The sequence below is a fragment of the Sorex fumeus genome, unplaced genomic scaffold, assembly GCF_029834395.1.
Source record: "Sorex fumeus unplaced genomic scaffold, SorFum_2.1 ptg000001l, whole genome shotgun sequence".
NCBI lineage: Eukaryota > Metazoa > Chordata > Mammalia > Eulipotyphla > Soricidae > Sorex > Sorex fumeus.
The window spans coordinates 4,673,039-4,688,253 of record NW_026606058.1 but is presented as its reverse complement, the minus strand read 5'-3'; the positions used below and the strand labels follow the sequence as shown (position 1 = coordinate 4,688,253).

The 15,215-nt window shown below is 45.8% G+C and overlaps 1 pseudogene; it reads left to right on the top strand.

Moving 5' to 3' along the window:
- Positions 1-6,547: 6,547 nt before the first annotated feature.
- On the top strand, positions 6,548-14,993 carry LOC130024083 (RAD52 motif-containing protein 1-like; annotated as a pseudogene).
- Positions 14,994-15,215: the final 222 nt, after the last annotated feature.

Genomic DNA, 15,215 nt, shown 5'->3' with positions numbered 1-15,215 from the left:
CTCCTCAGGGTGAGGTGGAAGCTGCACTGTGAGGGCCGACCACTCTTTCCCTGCTTCACAGGCTGTCACCTGGAATGAGGTAGGGGCGGGGCGGGGGGGTGGGGGGGAAGCTGGCCTTCTGTGGAGTTTTCCAGAACTTGTCTCTCTCCTCACTTGGGGATTCTCCACTTTGTCCTTTGCTTTCATTCTGTGTCACTTTCTTCCCTTGCCCTTCAGAAATCAAATGGAACCAGAGCCTCGGGACTAAAGGGTTTCCAAGGGCTGCTTCCTCGTTCCCATGCAATTCCAGGCCCCTAGTTCCTGACTGTCATTCGTAAAACCAAGGAGACCCCGATGACGTTTCTATATTTGGGGGCTTATTAAAGTGCTCCTTGTACGGAGAAAGTGATCACATTTTCCTGATCGAATTTGAGTGCCTACTGCAAGCGGAGCACTCAGGGTACTAGAAGGAAGATAAAACCTGTTGTCCGCAACATGTTCATCGTGAAGTGGAGACCGTGCGAACAGCTTCACAGGGAATGGGAGAGGCAATGGACGCTGTAATTACTGGCCTGAAACAATATCAGCCTCCAGTAACTTATCCACAGCCAGTTGTGTTTTGTGGAGAGAGAAAGCTTGGGTGCAGCTTAATGATCTGGTACGGAGGCATAGAAAATAGTGGTGGGCGGAGGAAGCGTGTCAGAATGCCAATGATTTCAGGCTGCTTGGAAGAATGGACTAGAGTTCAGATCATCTTTCAAAAGTCCTGGATAGAATCTATGTCGTTCTTTTGTTTCGGGGAGAGGTATTTGGGACCACACCCAAGTGTCTGGGGCTATTCCAGAATATCTTGCTCAAGAGTGACCCGTTGGAGTGCTGGGGATACACTCCCAGTCATCAAACAAAAGGCAGAACATTAATGATTAGGGATGACTTTTTAAAAAGACATTTTTCTTTATATTTTACATACTATTCCAAGGATCAGAGTTGGGTTGACCACATGGAAGTCAAGCACCTTACCCTCTCTCCTATCTTTCTTAGCCAGGATTTTTGTTTGTTTGTTTTTGCACCACACCTGATGATGTTCGGGGGTTCCTCTTGACTGTGCACTCAGGACTCACTCCTGGCAGTGCTCAGGAGACCAAATGGGATGCTGGGGACCGAACTCAGGTCAGTCACATGCAAGGCAAGCACTCTCCCACTGTTGATTCCATTTTCTTTGGAGATGCCGGTATGGAATAAACCCATTTAAGGACAATCCAGGGCAATTTTCAGAAAAGGGACAGATGGACGCATGTCCTGCGTGTAACACGCATCAGTCCTGATAAAACTGGGGTGCGCCTTGAATCCCTCACGCTCCTACTTCGAGTTTTCTCTACAGCAGCCAGAAAATGAGAAATGATGATGTGGTAGTTTCTAGACTTGTAGATTTCCAGAACAGATAAAAACAACAACAATACAATTAAGACCATGAGCAAAGATTTTCCACTTTTAAAACAAGTTTAAGACTGAAGGGGATAAATAAAAATATCTTCCTTTTCATAAAACAATTATTAGCGTTGTAGAAAGGTCACACTTGATTAAAGGAACCAATTTTTTTCTTAGAAAAGAAGAACATTGGTTATATTATCCTTTATTTTTTGAGGGGTTTGTGTGTGGGGGGGGAACCTGGTAATGCCCAGGGGTTTCTCCTACCTCTGCACTCAGGAATTACTCCTGGTGGTCCTCAGTGGACCATATGAGATGCTAGGGATTGAACCTGGTCATCTGCATGCAAGGCAAATACTCTACCTGTTGTCCTATCGCTCTGACCCCTGAATATATTATTCTTTTTTCAAGGACCAGGCAAAATATCACAGATGGGATTTGGTGCTGTCCTGACTTTGCTGACCTGAGTTCAATTCCCAGATGCATAAATGGTCCCCTGCCCCTTCCAGGGGTTCAGTGATGCCTGAGCATAAAGCCAGGGGTCAGTTTGAGCATCACCGGGTGTGGCCCCAAAAGAACACAATTCCATCTGACACTAACATTTTTTTCCCCTTTTGAGTCACAGGGGTTATTTCTGGCTCTGCACTCAGGAATTACTCCTGATGGTGCTTGGGGGACCCTATGGGGTGCTGGGAATCTAACCCGGGTCGGCCACATACAAGGCAAACGCTCTGCCCACCGTACTGTTGCTCTAGTCCCTGACACTAACATTACAGATGGGTAGGACCTGCTTGCCTCCCAGGCCGTTGCTCCACCAAATAGCTACAGGGAAGCTAAGAATAGACTCTTGGGCACCACGAGCTCCCATGTTGGAACCACTACTTGAATCAACTCGATTCCCCAGTTTCTGCCCTGATCTCAGCTCCGACATCATCCTGGCCCCACAAACTCACCTTCATAATAGTCCAGTATCCTGTGGGGTCGGGATTGGGGTGGGGAGGAAGGAAATTGTTTTTTTTTTTTTTTTTAATTAGTGAGACACCATGAGGTACAGTCGTAGACTTACAAATTTTGTGCTTGGGTTTCAATTATACAATGATCAAATACCCGTTCAGGCGGGCCTAGCACTGACAAAAATTTTTATGATCTGCCTCTTCCACAAGGTCAGCGCTCCTCGTTTTCCAGTTTCACTAGGTGGTGCTCTCTGTCTGCTACCCAAAGGTCCCTGATGAACAAGAACCCGCTGCTTTCTCCAGGTCCTTGCCCAGTGTCCTTAAATTAGCTCTCTGTCTCTAATCCCGGCGACCAATGGCTCCGAGATGAGATACAACAATTTTCATACACTTTCCTTTATGGAAACCTTTTTGGATCATTCTTAGTTATTTATAGCAAGCAATACAAAATACATTTTTTAAAAAATTTTTATTAGTGAAACACCATAGTTGTAGACTTCGAAATATTTGTGCTTGGGTTTCAGTTATACAGTGATCGAGTACCCATCCCTCCACCCGTGCCGATTTTCCACCACCACTGATGCCACTATACCTCCCACCCCCCATCTCCTCGCATCCCACCCTGCCTCTGTGGCAGGGCATTCCCTTTTGTTCTCTCTCTCCTTTTGGGTGTTGTGGTTTGCAAAAGAGGCATTGAGTGGCAAACATGTTCGGTCTATGGTCTACTTTCAGCATGCATGTCCCATCCTGGGAGGATCCTCCCAACACCCTTTCTTTGGTGCTCCCTTCTCTTTCTGAGCTGCCATTTCCCCTAGCATGTGCAGCTGGCCTCCAAGCCATGGAGTAGACCTCCTGGTACTTATCTCGGCTCTTCTTGGGTGTCAGTCTCCTATTCTGTTACTTTATGTTCCCCAGATGAATGCATATTTTGGGGAAATCTCGGGCAGTGGTGGGAAAACTCACAATAAAGGTGGTGGAAAGGGGTCATGGTGGTGGAATTGGTGTTGAAATATTGAGTGTAATTAAATACTGTGAAAAACTCTTTGAGAAAAAGAAAGAAACAAAACTAGCACTCTGGAATCTTCAAGAGAGACTTGTGCTGCTGGAACCCAGCAGTGGTCGAAGGTGGGGACTTAGCACTAAGCCTCATCCACTATGGGCTGGGCGGGCCACAGTGCCCCGCCCCCAGCAGCCCCACCCCTGGGGCGAGACCCCCTGGAAAGGCGAGGGCGCATTCTGCACAGGCGCAGTGCCACGGGAGCCTGGAGAGCGCAGGCACAGTGAGGCGATACCTTTCAAAACCCTACAGGTGCGGGAGCTGAGCCCTGGCCCCGCGCCCGGCTGCATAGCATTGCCTGTGAGCTGGTCCGGAGGGCAGGCCGGGTGCTCCGGGAAAGGCGCCCCGCGAGCCCAGACTTCCCGCCGTGGGCCCGCGTCCTGCCGTGTGCCAAGGACCCTGTGGCTGTCAGCAGCCGCGACAGTTTCTCGTGCTGGACCCCGGGACCCTTGCGACGCTGCTGCAGCCCGGCTTGCAGAGTGCACAATGCTGGGGATGTGGCCCCCGCGCGAGGGTGGGGGTGTGCGGGGAGCCTGGGCCTCGGTCGCGGGTCTGTGCGGTGGGTGACCGCGGTGCCCCGCAGCATTCTCTGTCCTCAGCCTTCTGCTTTGCCTTCTGATTGCGGTGCGAGTCTTCCCCAAGGCTGTGGCCGCCCAGAGGGGGGTTCGATGTCGTGGTCACCTTTTATTCGGCGCGCGCCGCCCACGCAGCCCAACTGGCCTGCGACCTGCAGACGCTCTTCCAGTCCCCTCTGCTGAGGACGGGTCGGAACTTGGCGGGGGTCGGGGCCGCGGGAAGCATTGCTGGGCCGGGTCACCTTACACTGGCAGCTACCCACCCCACCCACCAGCTTCCCCTTGCCTTGCACAGTGTCCCCTCGTATCCGGGCAGCACGCAGCTGCTCCCCCAGGGCTGTCTGCTATAGAAATGCCCAGGCTGGTTGCAGTAAGACTAGCTGGAAGGGTCAGGGCCCAGTTCCCAGGCTCCTCTGGGCTCTGCGGGGGTCTACGTGTGCGTTTGACAGTCCTGCCAGCTGGAGGGAGTTGCGGCCAGCGTCATGGCTCTGTCTTCAGCCAACCGTTCCCAATGCCCACCCTCAGTTCCCATTTCCCACTGAAAACTTCCTTCCCTTTGCGTGCACCCTGGCCTCCAAAGCCTGGCAAACTACCCGTGACGTATTCGATATGCCAAAAACAGTAACAAGTCTCACAATTTGTTGTGACACGTTACTGGTGCCCGCTCAAGCAAATCTATGGACAACGGAGGACAGTGCTACAGTGCCATATCCATTGTAATTGATGAGTGGTACTCCCCCCACCCCTTTCTCTCACTGGCTATTAAGACCATTTCGTAGGAACAGGGATGTGACTCAGTGGCAGAGCGTAGACCTTGCATGAGTGAGGGCACCCCAGGAGGGAGGAAGATGCGTTTCATAAATGCGGTGTTGAGATTTTTATAGCATAAGATTCATTACCAGTATAGTGATAATGGCAACATCCTACAAATCAGTATGTAGTTGTGAAGGTGGTACTCTAGTTAGATCATCTCATGCACAGGCTGGGATTACTACCTTCCCTCTGAAAGTTATCCATTTCCATGAGAGGTTCTTTTATACCTTGGAGAGCACCCATAGTTCTTGTCTATTTTGGGCCTCCTGTAATACAGAAAAGTAAAGCGAATCTGAATGTAAAATGAAGGAAAGACACAAGTCATCAGAGAATTTCTTCACAGTTACCAGCAAAAAAAAAAAAAAAAAACCAACAACGAACTCTTACAAAGTTAAGGTAAAAACTACTCTCCAGGGCCTCAGAACCCTTCTTAAGTTTCAAAGTTGACAAAGCTGCGGTCACTACAGGTACAGGCTAGCCTGTGGTGTAACCATTCAACGATCAGTGTTCATTGGTCTCTCTCCTCAGGCAGCTTGAACTTGGGGAAACGAATTTTGTTCTCTTTCCTCATTCCTTGATTTATTCTCTCAACCAACTAACTATCAAGCCTTTGTGAGTAACAAACTTTTCTCGCTTCAGAGAATGAGGAAAGGATACAATATGGATCCTTTGAGCACTGAAGGTGTTTATAAACTGGTAATAGTGATAGGCACATGAGACAAATCAATAATTAATATTGCTCTGCTTTTATTTGTATTTGAATGGCTGTTCTTTTTTGTTTTGCAATGCTCAAGGCTTTCTTCTGACTCTGCACTCAGGGATCACTCCTGCTAGGCTTGGTGGCACTATATGGGGTACTGGGTGTTGAACCCAGATTGGCCATTTTCAAGGCAAAAATGCCTTACCCATTGGACTATCTCTCCACCCTTGCATTTGAATTTTTATTAATATGTTCACATAGTACATCCTGGCTGAAAGTTGAAATTGTCATTTAAGAACTAATGATGTAAGAATTCCACAGTAATGTATTTAGAGATCTAATAACAGAGGTATGTTTTTATTTTATTAGGAAGCTCTTATGCAGATGATAGTTGCTTATAAAATGGCATAACAAAAATAATAAACGAAACTGTAGTCTCCTCTAGCAGGGCTAATAATTTGCAGAGGGGAGTGCTGTAGATGAGGTCTTGCTTTGGTGGCAGGTCTCTTACCTATCTTTCAGGTTATCGTTACAGACAGGAGCTGCTAGATAGAATCTCTGAAGCAATTTACTTCTTTTGCTTATCTACAATCTTGCAGATCTTACGGCTCATGGTTTCACTTACCACCAGAAGTCAGGGACACGCTCAGATTAATCAGAGATTTTGGAAATAATGCAGAAAAGTACCACGGCTTGAGAATAATAAGTATTAGTGCTTCCTATGAACTTAATGCCTAAACTGTTTAAGGACCAAAGAAATAGGCCAGGAGTTAATGGGCTGACCTTGCTTGCTGCCAACCTGGTGCTATCCCCAGCCGCACATGATTCCCCCAACCACCACCTGGAGTGATCTCGGAGCACAGAGCTAGGAGTAACTGATTACTGCTGAGTATGGCTCTGAAACTACAGCAACCAGCAAAGTTTGTTTGATTTGCTCTTCACAGCCACTTTATGAAACTTGTACTGAGAAGTCTTGGGTGGGCTGAATTAGATCTCTGTGGGAAGTCGTTCCTAGTCTCGAGTATCTCTCTTATGTGTTTAGGTTCGTCTCAGCAGACATAAAGCAGTTCGACATTCTACACTTGCCCTAAACAGCTCCCAGTGCCAGGAACTGGCAAACTAATATTTTGGTTTCATTGGATGGTCTAAAAGGATTGTCAAGGTAGGAAGCGGAGAGAGAGTTCAAGTGCGGAACTTGTGCCCACCGTGTTCAAGGCCCTGGGTTTTCTCCTGAGTATTGCATGACTCCCAGCTGTGTGGGGTGTTACCCCAGCGGGCTCAGAGAACCTACAGACCAGATAGATGAGAGTCGTCTAAGTGAAAGTGTTGGACCACCGGTCACACCCCAGAATCTATAAGGTCTCAGTGAGTTGACGGTGGTGTCCATATTCTACAACGCTTGTGTGCTCCTTATGTGCTTGGCTGTTGTAGTTCATGGGAAGTTTTGCTTAACGTTGAAGTCACAGGTTACTTCAACGGTTGGCAAGGATTGCTGGCGTTTTATTTTTATTTCTAATTAAACATTTTAAAATCTACATTGAGATGTTCAGAAGGACCTTCAATCTAAATCTTAACAGCTTCAGGATCTTTCTGAACTTGAAGAAAGGGAAAATGAAGATATTGTGGCACCACTTCAGACGCAAAGTGTGAAGATCTTCTGTGCTTTAGAGGTGGTTTTGTCGTCCTTTAACAAGAGCAGAGCCGAGGAGACTTTGGATAAACTGGAAGGTCTCTGTGGGGACTGGAATGGGGGTGTGGGTAAGAATTCATTCATTCATTCTCTTTCTCTTTCTCTCTCTCTCTCTCTCTCATCATATTTTCAGATACATCAGAAACATCCCTCTCCTTGCTAAGCTGCTAAAGCCTTGGGCAGATGTTTTTAACAATACTTGTTTAAATCTTAGGTAGTAACTAACAGAATCATTTTTTTTGGTGGGGCCACAGGACCCGGGGACATTTCACAATTTTAGAGCTGTCTTCCTACCAAGAACCTTAGTGATATAGGGATGGGAATACTGTTTCTCCTATTTGGGGGTAACAGTCTTCTTTGTTCCAAAGAAATTTTTCAAGTATAGATCCTGTGTAATTGTCCATTATCTCACCAAAATCTTCATTTTGATAATGAAATACACTAATAAAAATGTTTTTCCCCCCAGAATCTCTGGTACTTAGGCTTAGGGTATTAAATCAAAGGCAGGGCTGTTAGTGAAAGAACTGGAACAGACTCTGGTAGGTGAATCTTAATGAGACCAGCTCATACTTGCCACTAGCAAACCTTTCTCAAGCTCCTGAAATTTATAGGTGATAGGGCAGACATTCGAATGGGTTGTCACTCCCCATGGGGGGTGCGGGCGTGCCATCTGCCCGAGGTTATCTAGTCACCATCACCAAAGCCCCTTGCACCTGCCTCGTGGCCAGAACCAAGGGGAGGCTGACCGGTTTGGCTCTGATCTGAGAAATGTACGCATCCCCTGGGAAGGGGGTCAGTGCCCATCTGCATGTATTACCTCTAGAATTACCACAGTTATTCAATTTGGTTACTCGTAGCTGCGGTATCCAGGTGGCTCGGGTCTGCTTTGAACACTATAATTTTTGCAAAGTAAAGGACTCCATGACAGACCGTTTTCACTCGGGGCACGCCAGAGAGGGGCGGGTGACGGTCCTTCCCATCCCCAGGGACCCTGCCCGGCAGCTGATCTCCACTACCCAACTGCCGCCACTCTCCAGGCCAGGCCACTTTCACATTATAAGACACTTCCTAACCATTTTCCATAATTGCCACATCATATTTGATGGGGTTCAGACAGTAGGCAACAAACCATAGAGAGAAATATATAAATATTTGCGTCTCGGAGAGCCCGGCAAGCTACCGACTGTATGCCGCCCACACAGGCAGAGCCTGGGAAAATCCCTGTGGCCTATTCGATATGCCCAAAACAGTAATGACAACAAGTCTCATTTCCCTGATCCTAAAAGAGCTCCAATCATTGGAAGAAGCTGCTAAAATCTCAGGACTGGGAGGAATAGAGACGTTACTGGCGCCCACTCGAAGAAATCGACAAACAACAGGATGACAATGATACAGTGATTATTATAAAGTAATTTTTTTATTTTTATAAAAACATATTTGATTACATTTAATATTCAATAGCCAATCCCACGACCATTACACCTTACTACCACCATATTTTGTGTGTTTCCATCCTGAACCCGAACCCCTGCCCCAAGCAGAACGGAAACAATTTATTTTGTATTGTGTGTTCTGAATCAACTGCTGAAAATGCTCCACAAATGTTTCCTTAGAGGAAAGTGTGTGAAGATTGTTCTATTTCCCCCAGGGACCATTGATTGTTCTATTTGCCCTAGGGACCATTAAGCCCTTAAATAAGAGATTATTGACATGTTGTTAATGGGTGAGCTGCACGTGTGTGTGTGTGTGTGTGTGTGTGTGTGTGTGTGTGTGTATAATACACACTTCTGTAAAAATATATTTCCCTCTATGATTGGTAGCCTTCTATTTTAAACCCCATCAAATGTGGTTTGCTGCTCTTGGAATATTAGTGGTGTGAGGTATGTCAAGTTCCTAGAGTAGTCTGTAGGTTTGCCCATTTGAAATACATAATCAGTGTGAGATTTGTGCACTGATCTTGACTAATTTCTCCCTTCTAGTTTACCTGTTTACGAATGTCCAGAATTGATCAGATAGCAAAAATGTATGGTAATAGCCCTGACAGAATATACTTAGCACAGAGCCTTCAAGACATAGCCTTGTGTGGTGCCTTCCCTTACTCATTAAGATCATGATGTAGTGCTCTTTTTGATTTTTTATTTTTTTTTAACTTTTTTATTTTTGGGGTTATACCCAGCGATGCTCAGGGGTTATTCCTGGTTCTGCATTCAGAAATTACTTCTGGCAGTGCTGGGAGGACCATATGAGATTCGGGGGCTCGAACCCGGGTCAGCCGCATATAAGGCAAACGCCCTAGCCTCTGTACTAGAGCTCCAGGCCCAGTTCTCTTTTTAGACTTCATAAAAATCAATGAGAAAGATTGGCGTAGTAAATCTATTTGTTTTGGTTGGATGTCGGACCATTACCTTTCCTTATGAAAAGGAAGAGGACTCAGAAGTTTGCTATTCAAAAGACCGTGTCAGATGCATTTCAGAAACTGCTCATTGTGGTTTAGGTAAGACTTTGTTGGTTTTCTTTGAAGTACTGCAGCTTTCTTACTTGACGAGCAAATAAATTGATTTTGAGAAGTCAATTATATTGAAAATAATGGAAATATAAGTACTTCCTATTCCTTTGTTTACTAGATGCTTTACAGAGTAGTCTCAAATTTGTCCTTTGTGGAATCTGTGAAAAATAATTACAGCAAATATTACCCCCAATGTATAAACGTAGAGTAGTTTAGACTGTAGAGAGAGTATTTGATCCAATTCCTCTTTCTCAATTGTTTGTCAGTAAAGCAGAAGAGTATAGTGGCTGTAAACTTCAGACTCCTCTGTTTAAGTACTAGCTCTATCCTCCATTTTTTTCTCTTTTTTCTTTTCTTGGTTTCTGGGCCACACCTGCTGATGCTTAGGGCTTCCTCCTGGCTATGTGCTCAGGAACCACTTCTAGTAGGACTCGGGGAACCACATGGGGTGCCAGGGACTAAATCTGTGTTGTCTGCATGCAGAGCGAATATTCGACCCATTGTAATAGTACTCTGGCCCTCTGTCTCATTTAGAAAATGCAACTGTAGGTCTCTAGACAGATATGTGAAGGTATTTCTAAGCCGCAATTGTCTTTTCTTTCATTTGCGTTTTGGGTCACACCCAGGGATGCTGAGGGGTTACTCCTGCCTCTGCACTCAGAAATTATCCTTGTCGGAGCTCGGGGTCCACATGGGATGCTGGGAATCGAACCCAGGTCAGCCGTGTGCAAGGCAAACACCCTCCCTGCTGTGCTATTGCTCCAGCCCCTTTAAGCTGCAATTTTCTGAAAAAAAATATACTTTTAATTTAGCTTATCTTATATTGTAAAAGTAAATACTTAACACTTACCTAGAACTGCACTCATTTGCGGAATATAAAGTAACAGAATGGGAGACTAACACCCAAGGATAGTAGAGATAGGGACCAGGAGGATTGCTCCACGGCTTGGAAGCCAGCCTCACATGCTGGGGGAAAAGGCAGCTCAGATAGAGAAGGGACCACCAAGTAAGGGATGCTTGGAGGGCCCATTCGGAATAAGAGATGTGTGCTGCAGGTAGACTACAGGCGGGACATGATGGCCACTTAATGCCTATATTGCAAACCACAACCCCCAAATGAAGAGAGAGATTAAAAGGGAATAGGCCTGCCATCAGGGGGGGCGGGGGGAGGGTAGGGGCGGTGGAGGGAGTCGTGGGAGGGATACTGGGAAGACTGGTGGTGGAGAATGGGCACTGGTGGAGGGATGGGTACTCAATCATTGTATGACTGAAACATAATCACGAACGTTTGTAAGTCTGTAACTCTATCTCACAGCGATTCAATAAAAAGAGAAAGAAAGAAAGGGGCTGGAGTGATAGCACAGTGGGTGGGGTGTTTGCCTTGCATGCAGCTGACCTGAGTTCGATTCCCAGCATCCCACATGGTCCCCTAGCACCGCCAGGAGTGGTTCCTGAGCGCAGAGCCAGGAGGAAACCCTGCATCGTTGGGTGTCACCCACAAAAACAAAAAATAAGAAAAACATTAAATAATAAAAATAAATGTTTAAAAAGACTTGCCTAGAATTTAGTAAAGGACGAAATATTCTAATTATTGCTACTGTTTTCCTACTAAGAGGAAACTTAACAGGAATCACTTCGGGGTTGGTTTTCAGCACTGACAGATTGAGTGTGAGTCTATTTAACAACCAACTATGTGTTGTGAACCTTCACAGTGATTCTGCTGGCGGTGCTTGGGGGATCCTATGGGATGCTGGGAATCAAACCCGGGTCAGCCACATTCAATGCAAACGCCCTACCCGCTGTGCTATTGCTCCAGCCCCCTATTTAAGATTTTTAAATTTTCTCCTCTTATGGAATTTTATAGTCCTATGAATATTTCCGGCTGTGCCCAAAGGAAACTGAATAATCAGTAGAGAGTCCACAAACAGTATTGCTTTCCTTGCTTTATAGCCCTGCAGTCTTAGAGACAGAAATTTTCCGTTGTCACAGACCTTATTTATTACACGAGTAGATCCTGGGTTGACTTCAGCCTTGCAGTCTGGGCAATTCTTCTAGCAAAAGAGACTTCTGTGGTCATCTGGCAAAATTTCTATCAACTATAATAACTTTTAAGAACCAATAGGGGGTTAGGGGGTTAGGAAGATGGTACCAGAGCCTTGCATATCCCTGGCACGGCATATGGTCCCCTCTAGTACCATCAGGGAGCACAGAGCCAGGAACAGTCGCTGAGTACCAGAGGGTAGGATCTGCAAACCCCAAATAAAAAGAAATGAAAGAAGCAGTGGGTTGGAGAGATAGCTCAACAGGCTGAGCACATTCTTGGCATGCAGGAAGCAGGTTTCAGTTCCAGCTCAGCACTGCATTGCCAGGAATGACTCCAAGTACTAAGTGGGTATAATCCCTGAGCACCTTTGAGAATGGCCTCAGAACAGAGAAGCAAAAGGAACCAAACTTAATGTCTGCATTGACAAGGAAAATGGTCTTATTTTATGCTTTAGAAATAAAATTATTGGATGTATAAAGGAAGTACACACTCACTATCACTGTGTACTACCTTCATAGAGAGAACATTTTAGCCAATAAGTTTGAATTGATCCTTGTTAACTTTATTTCAGAAAGTGGTAAAGTAGCTGTAGAATATCGGCCTTTTGAGGAGCTCACTGATGCCAGAACCGAACAACTACATGATTTAGTTCAAGTACGTGAAAGAAAAACTCAAGGATGACACATACAGAATGGCAGCAATTCAAAATAATGAGCAGATTTTAGAAGTGTTTAGCATGTGTAGGCGATTCTAGCATTCCCAGAAAAATATGAAACTCTCAAACTTTACTTCAGAGAATTTCTGAAGTTTCCCTGAAGTCCTGGCTCTTATTTGAAAAATGGAGAGTTCTGAGTGCCCTCTGAGTTCTGTCAGAGAAATACCTTTTCTTTTTTTTAATGTAGGAGTACTGCTATATAAATAGCAGCCACTGATTACGCTGTTTAAATTGGGCATGAACTCCACCTTACTCTTTTTCATTTTTTATAATTTCATTTATTGAATCACCATGAGAGCAGTTACAAAGCTTTCGGGTTTAAGTCTCGGTCATACAATGAAACACCCGTACCTCCACCACCAAAAACCCCAGTATACCCCATCCCACACCCTCCCCCTACCTGTGGGGCAGATGATTTCTACATTACTCTCTCTCTACTTTGATTACATTCAATATTTTGACACCAGACCTACCACTATTATTTGGAATTTTACTCCAACACTCATATCTGCCAAAAAGGCAACCGTAGACAACTTTTTTTCTATTGCTGGTTCTGAATAACATATGACGTCGCACAGCCACAGCAGTGGCTGCGCAATTTTGAAATTCCAAAATTTTAACAATTAAATCTGGAGGGATTTCTGCCAATACCTGCTGGGTTCCGAGATTTGTTCCTGAGTCTCTGGGATCATGGCCATTAAGCAGCTTCATCAGGAGCTAGAGAGGCCGTTCGTGGGAGGTTACTCGGGGTCTCGCTGGGGTGGGGAGGAAAGGGCCAGCTCCACCCCCATCCCGTGAGGCCCCATGTGTCTCCTCACTGAAGGCCCAAACCTGACTCTCCAATGGCGTCTGGAAGATGGCGGCCACCAAGCCTTCTGGGGGGAGCAGATGGAGGGACAGCACCCTTCCCCCCCTGGGGTGGCCGGGCGCCAGTAACCCAGTGCGGGGTCCAGACGCAGAAAAAAATGCCTTTTTGAACTCCACTTAAACAGGATCTAGGAACGTGGGGCCTTAATTGTCATTATGCTACAGCATTTGAAAAGTTACATTTTTTCCAAGTATGATATCATACCTAGAGCTCAGCATCTCATATATATCTCGTATGAACTATTTTATGAAAGAACCTTTCTGTTCAACAATTGCACAGTATTCCAAATTTGGAATTAACTTGTTAATTTCCAGGAGAACATATGAATACACTATGTGTGTATTCTAGGGATGGTGGGGGGGGGGGCGGCAAAATGTGTTTAATATCATTGGGAACAAATTTGGAGTTGGATATATGTAATTAACATGGCTCAAAGTCAGAAAAGTTGTTTCCAAAGTTAGGGAGTTAGGGGAAGATAAAGAGAGAAAAGGTGATTCTGTTCCTCTTGTTGAAAATCTGTTTTTTTCCTTTGTAAAATAAATTTTATTTGTGGGTAAGGTAGCGGGATTCACACTTGGTAGCGCTCAGGAATTACCCAGCCTGGCTCTTTGTTATAATCACTTGTCGAAGTGCTCGAGGGACCAGGTGATGGTAGGGATCAAATTCAAATCTTTCTTGTGCAAAGCATGTGCTCAATCTTTTGAACTATTGATCTAGTCCTGCAAAGAACTTTTTTAAATAGTTTAAATCAAACCCACCAAGAAAACTTCCAACACCTACAATTGGGTCTTAAAAGACTTAGCTTAGGAGCCTGAGACATAGTTCATCAGGCTGGAGCATGGACTGTGATGAGGGAGACCTGGGTTTGATACCTGCCACTGCATGGCCTCCTGAGCACTGTCAGGTACAGCGTCAAACACCTCCAGGTGTGGCCCCCAAAGAGACAACAATGTCCACCTTACTAAGAAAGGTGAGAAGACATTTCGTACTAATGCCAAAGAATTCAGAAAACGAACATCCATCCCTAAATGAGGCTACTCTTGGAACCAACTCCATTCGGGGCTCTCTACTCAACTAGAGAGCGGGAAGAAGCCCCTTCTCATGAAATTTATATTCTGGAAGTGTGAGATAATAAGAACTGATATGGATGAGAAGAAGAACTGTGAAAAAAGTAAAATGGGTGCTAGTTACAGTATTGCAAGAGAGCCTTGTCACTTTCTGACGTGAACATCTTAAGTGTTCCCTCCGAGTGCTAGAAGGGCAGCCCTCTAGAAAGGAGCTTGCTCCTTTTTCTCCATGAATTTATGTTGAGTTCCATGCAAGAAAGGGGGATTTCCCCAGGCCGGTGTAAAGGAGCGCATATGGCTGTTCATTCAGTTTAAGAACGGTCTCCCAGAATCACCTGTTTCTGGCCCCAGAGCCCTGCTTGAGAAAAGGTTGTGTCCCTGATTCCGTGCTATCCCCTCTCTAGGAGAGTGATAAATAATCAGAGAGACTGAGAGCTTAAAGGAAATGACAACATTTGTGAACCCCCACCCATGCGAAGTAGTGCTCCTTTTGCAGGTCAACTGCCTTTCTTGGAAGCAGGATGGCCAAGGGGAGGAAGAATGTCTCTTGGATTTCAGTGGTGAGGAGGAAGCACCAAGACCACCACAGCTGGATTAGTGCTGTTGAATTCACCAGTGTTCCTTGTCTGGGGACAAGCTGCTCCTCCCCCACCCTTGGGGCTCCGCCCAAACGAGTGGGCAGTCCCAGTCCTGTTGGGTGGCAACAGTGGGAGGGGAGGCAAGGGGGGTGGGGTAGAGGACCTGATTGGATGTGTTTGGTGCCTTGGGGGAAGAAGGAAAGCCTGGGTCCTGCTGGTTTTGAGGAGCCTGCTTTGCCCAG